Here is a 6,464-nt window from a genome sequence, read left to right as displayed (position 1 = left end):
TGCAGCGTGTCTTGATCTCCCCGGCAACGGCGCCAGAAAAAGAGCTTGATGCGTGCAGTCAACACGTCCGTTGGAAACCCCAAGAGGAAGATGTGATGCGTACAGTAGCAAGTTTTCCCTCAAAAAGAAACCAAGGTTTATCAAACCAGTAGGAGCCAAGAAGCACGTTGAAGGTTGATGGTGGCGGAGTGTAGTGCGGCGCAACACCAGGGATTCCGGCGCCAACGTGGAACCTGCACAACACAATCACAAAACTTTGCCCCAACGTAACAGTGAGGTTGTCAATCTCACCGGCTTGCTGTAAACAAAGGATTAAACGTATTGTGTGGAAGATGATGATTGTTTGCGAAGAACAAGTAAAGAACAATTGCAGTAGATTGTATTTCGGATGTAAAGAATAGGACCGGGGTCCACAGTTCACTAGTGGTGTCTCTCCCATAAGATAAACGAGATGTTGGGTGAACAAATTACAGCTTGGGCAATTGACAAATAAAGAAGGCATAACAATGCACATACATATATCATGATGAGTACTATGAGATTCAATCAGGGCATTACGACAAAGTACATAGATCGCTATCCAGCATGCATCTATGCCTAAAAAGTCCACTTTCAGGTTATCATCCGAACCCCTTCCGGTATTAAGTTGTAAACAACAGACAATTGCATTAAGTATGGTGCGTAATGTAGTCAACACAAATATCCTTAGACAAAGCATCGATGTTTTATCCCTAGTGGCAATAGCACATCCACAACCTTAGAACTTTCTATCACTGTCCCAGATTTAATGGAGGCATGAACCCACTATCGAGCATAAATACCCCCTCTTGGAGTCACAAGTATCAACTTGGCCAGAGCCTCTACTAGCAACGGAGAGCATGCAAGAACATAAATAACATATATGATAGATTGATAATCAACTTGACATAGTATTCAATATTCATCGGATCCCAACAAACACAACATGAAGGATTACAAATAGATGATCTTGATCATGATAGGCAGCTCACAAGATCTAACATGATAGCACAATGAGGAGAAGACAACCATCTAGCTACTGCTATGGACCCATAGTCCAGGGGTGGACTACTCACACATCAATCCGGAGGCGATCATGGCGATGAAGAGACCTCCGGGAGATGATTCCCCTCTCCGGCAGGGTGCCGGAGGCGATCTCATGAATCCCCCGAGATGGGATTGGCGGCGGCGGCGTCTCTGGAAGGTTTTCCGTATCGTGGCTCTTGGTGTAGTGTTTTCGCGACGGAGGCTTTAAGTAGGCAGAAGGGCAAGGTCGGTGGAGTACTGGTGGGACCACACACTAGGGGCGCGCACCCTACCCCCTGGCCGCGCCGCCCACATGTGTGGGTCCCCCAGGGCTCTCCTCTGGTGGCTCTCGGGTGTTATGGAAGCTCCGTGGAATTCTAAGATGCTGGGCGTTGATTTCGTCCGGTTCCGAGAATATTTCCTTACTAGGATTTACGAAACCAAAAACAGCAGAAAACAGAATCGGCCCTTCGGCATCTCGTCAATAGGTTAGTTCCGGAAAACGCATAATAATGACATATAATGTGTATAAAACATGTGAGTATCATCATAAAAGTAGCATGGAACATAAGAAATTATAGATACGTTTGGGACGTATCAGCCGACTACCACCTTGGACGCACCATCTAGAGGCACCAAGGCTGGCGCCCCAGCTGCCCCCTCTCCCCAAACCCTAGCTGCCCCCTCCTCATACTTCTCCCGTAGCGCTTAGGCGAAGCCCTGCCGGAGATCTCCACCACCACCGCCACCACGCCATCGTGCTGTCGGGATTCCGAGGATGATCTACTACTTTCGCTGCCCGCTGGAACAGGGAGAAGGACGTCGTCATCAACACCGAACGTGTGACCGAGTACGGAGGTGCTGCCCGACCGTGGCACCGTCAAGATCTTCTACGCGCTTTTGAAAGCGGCAAGTGATCATCTTCTGCAACAACGAGATCTAATCTCGTAGGATTTGGAAATCTTCGAGGGTTAGTCTCATGATCTTCTCGTTGCTCCCATCTTCTAGATTATATCTTGGCTTGTTATTCGTTCTTGCGGTAGGAAATTTTTTGTTTTCTATGCTACGAATCCCATCATAGGGTGAGCCTTCGTGGCGTTGGGGAATCCTTCATGGGACCTCCACTCCTCCAAACGCGATGTACCTTCTTGCAAAGAAAGGGAACACGGGAATACATCCTTGTCTCCGCGTGCCTCGGTTATTTCTATACCCGAGCTTACTTTCCTTGTGATAGCCATCGTGCTTGAAGTACATATATCTTGCTATCACTTTGTGCTACATATATCTTGTGCCTATCTTGCTTAGCTCTAATTGTTGTTGTTGCACTTAGGTGAGCCTAGCATATTTAGGGTTCGTGCTTATAGAATAAACATAGTTTAATTCCGCATTCTTACAAGCCAAATCTCGTCCTTTCAGACCCAAGTACTTATCCGATAATGCTTCCGTATCAATATGTAGAGCCTCACATATTTCTGCTCTAAGTAGAACATTAGTATTTGGAGAGAAAAAATACTTAATTTTGCCAAACTCACCATTTGTCCTGAGTTTGCACAGTACGTGTCCAAGACCCGTTGTAAGGAAGTTGCATTGTTCATATCAGCTTTCATGAGGATAAGAGAATCATCAGCGAATAAAAGGTGTGAAACTGACGGTGCATTTCTGCACACCCTAACCCCATCGATGCCACCAACTTCTTCTTCATACAACAACAGACTTGATAACCCCTCTGCACACAACAGGAACAAGTAAGGTGATAGAGGGTCCCCTTGGCAGAGCCCTCTAGTAGGAACGAACATATCGGTTTCTTCTGAATTAAATCTCACTTGATATCTAACCGATCTAACACAGGCCATCATAATAGAAATCCATCGTTCAGAGAATCCCATCTTTCTCATCATATTTTCCAGAAAAATCCATTCAACTCTATCATAGGCTTTGTGCATATCAAGCTTGACTGCACAAGATCCATTACTCCCCGATCTCTTATTTTTTATAGTGTGAATGCTCTCATATGCCACAAGGACATTATCAGTAATAAGGCGACCAGGGAAAAATGCACTCTGAGTAGGGGAGATAACCTCAGGTAAAATTTGTTTAAGTCGAAGGGCCGGCATCTTGGATATAACTTTATAGATGACGCTGCAAAGACTTATCGGACGGAATTGAGTGATAAGCTCAGGATTTTCTACCTTTGGAATAAGAACCACTGTAGTGTCATTCCACCCATCAGGAATCTGCCCAGAGTTCATAGCTTGCAAAATCTCTTGTGTAATATCCTCCCCACAAATATTCCAAAACTGTTTATGAAAAATAGCATGAAGCCCATCCGGACCAGGTGCTTTGTAATCACCAATGCTGAATGCCGCTTTTCTGACATCCTCAGCAGTAAACGGAGCATCTAGATTTTCATTCATTAAAGCAGTAACTCTCGGTTGGATTTTTTCCTAGACAGTCGGATCTGTATCCTGGACTTCAGAGGTGAAAAGATCAGTAAAATAGTTAAGTACAAGAGGTTTAAGATCATTTGTACCTTCCACCCAATTATTGTTACCATCCTTCAACTTAACAATAAAATTCTTTTTTCTTCTCGCCGAAGCATAATTGTGGAAAAAAATGTATTTATGTCCCCATACTGAATCCAATTAGCTCGGGAACGCTGTGACCAGTATACTTCTTCTTGCTCGAGGAGGAGTTCAATAAGATTCGCCATCTCTTTTGCTTTAGCCTCATTCTCATCCGTTAACTGTCCAGACATAGCTTCTTCTAGTTCACGTTGGGCTTTACGTAGCCTTTTTTTTTTTGGTTTTTTCAGAATGTTTGAATCCCACTCATGGAACGTTGCATGCATACAGCTAAGCTTGGCCAAAACTCCACTCAGATTTGATGAAGCTTCTTCCCAGGCTTGTTGCACAATCTGCCGAAACCCGGGCTCACGCAGCCATTTTGCTTCAAACCTCCGTGAAGCTCCTCTGTGAGTGGATATATCTGGTTTGTATTCCGTGTCCAACATAATGGGGCGGTGATCAGACTTAATATAACCTAGATGTTGCAAAGCAGCACCCGGATGCATAGTAATCCAAGCAGCGTTAGCCACCGCCCGATCCAACCTTTCGCGAATTCTGCCTCTCTTCCATGTGAAAGCATCGCCAGTATAGCCCAGATCGTCCAAATTACAATCATCCAGAGCTTGTCGGAACGCCTGCATGAACGAGTCCGGCCTTGGGTTACCACCCTCCTTCTCATGAGAAAATGCTATCTCATTAAAATCCCCAATAACGGCCCATGGGAGTGTAGAATTACTGTTCAGCTCTCTGATCTTGTTCCACGTTTTATACTTGTCTTCCCATCGGGGTTCGCCAGAAATACCAGTTAATCGTCAGGTTTTCTCTGGTGATTCAATAACTTTGACATCAATATATTTAGGGTCTGAGAAAATCTGTTGTATAACAATCTTCTTCCTCCAAAGAAGTAATACACCTTCACTTCTGGTAGAACTTGGATTAACAATTTGAAGTCCATTTGCATTCTTCTTCTCAAGCATTCTGCTGGATAATCTTCTAAATGTGTCTCTGATAGGAACATTACATCGGGATCATATCGCCTTCGTAGGTTCCTAAGCGCGCGAAGTGCAGTTTGCTCCTTCCTTCTTCAAACGTTTCTTCCTATCTTTCTCAGCCACCTCTGAATGAGGTTCCTTAGGTGGGTCAGTTCCATCTACCAACATTGCAGCTAGTGCCCCATTGCCGGTATCAGTCTGTTCCTGCTCTTCATCTGGTATATCTGGTGACATATTTAATCTCCTCTTTGCTCCAGGATCAGAGGTATCTTCATCTGTCATCACCACCTCAGGTACCTTAACTGGGCTGGTTGTTCTATCCTTCAGATTATCATCTATTTCTGGGTCTCTTACTTGTCTAATAACATTATGTCGCCAACTGGTAGGAGGCCTAGTCCCACGGCCACGACCAGGGACAAACGGCTCGTATGATTCCATGTCACGGCCATCTCCATCAAATCTTCCCCGGCCATTCATAGACCTTCCTCTACCTCTGCCTCGGTTACCTCCAAAAGCAACTCGCCCATACCAAGTCTCTCTTTCAGCTTTCAAAAAGTCTCCCCACTTCAATTTGCTCTTGTTGTGTTCACCCGTTCCACACTCAAGATGAATGTGACCAACCATACCGCATGCTCCGCAAAATCTGGGTATTTTCTCAAACTGGATTTTGAAGAATTCTCTCTGTCCCGCTCTTGATATAGTAACAAATCTTGCCAGAGGCTTACGAAGATCGAGCTTAACTCGCACTCTGATGAAATCACCCAGTCCATGGGGGGTTCTATCCACCACCGCCTCTGATCCCACCTTACATTCTATCAGATTCTTAACCAAATTTTCCCCACGGTAACCATCTGGTAATTTGTGAACTTGGACCCAAACTGCCAGGAAGTTCAAGTCAATAGAATCAGGAGGTACAAGACCATCACTCTCCTCAACAGTCACCGCGTTTTGACGAAATAACCACGGACCTCCCTTAGTAATTTTCAGCCAATCTCCCAGACAAAAGCATTGAATCGTAAACAAATTATTCTCTAAAGTTCTGAATTTGACCTCTCTTGCAGGGCTCCATGCGATCCGCATATGTTGCTCAAAAGTTTGGGGGCTAAAGAAGTTCAAAGAGTGCACCTTTACTAGGGCCATCCACTTGATTCCCTCCTTCGGTGCATCAGCTTCTTCCTCAAAAACCAGGGCGTCGATTTCCTCTTCATCAATTCCTAGCCGCTGGAGAAGATCATCCAATCGCTCTTCCTTCTTCGATCCCGAGCCCTCTCCGGTCTGGCTCGCAACGCTCGAAGCAGGAGAAGCCATCGTCGGAACACCAAAACCCTAACCAGGGCCTGCGCCGATGAACATTGTCCACCCTAGACAGAGAGCGGAGATTGACCCAGAGACGAGGCTTCCTCGGGAAAGTAGGGCCCTAGTAGCATGGTTGGCCACCTTCCCCTCTCTCCTTCAATAGAACTTTTCCCTCTCTTATTTTGGTGGCCTCTAAACAATCCAGACTTCACCGGAATGAGTCCCCAATACAAAATATCATCTAAATGATTCCGAGAATTACTAAATATATATGGCAACCCTGAAACACTTGCGACAAGGTTAAAGAGACTCCAGATGTTTCTATCTTAGTCATAAAATCTCTAGAACAATTCTAGATGTTGCTGGAATTTTTCTAAACTGTTTCAAAAATTGAAGTTGAACTGAAAATTTGAAAAAAGTACTTCCTCCGATCCAAAAAAAAAGAGTCGGGATGTTAGTACAATTACGTTTTACATTACACCACTCAGAAATTAGGAAACTAGACCATCAGTTTAAACTGGGCCTGGCCAATGCCACCAACTGCCATGCGCCAAGCAGATCCACGCGC

The sequence above is a fragment of the Lolium rigidum genome, chromosome 4 (genome assembly GCF_022539505.1).
Source record: "Lolium rigidum isolate FL_2022 chromosome 4, APGP_CSIRO_Lrig_0.1, whole genome shotgun sequence".
Classification (NCBI taxonomy): domain Eukaryota; kingdom Viridiplantae; phylum Streptophyta; class Magnoliopsida; order Poales; family Poaceae; genus Lolium; species Lolium rigidum.
Note: the sequence above shows the minus strand (reverse complement) of the source record.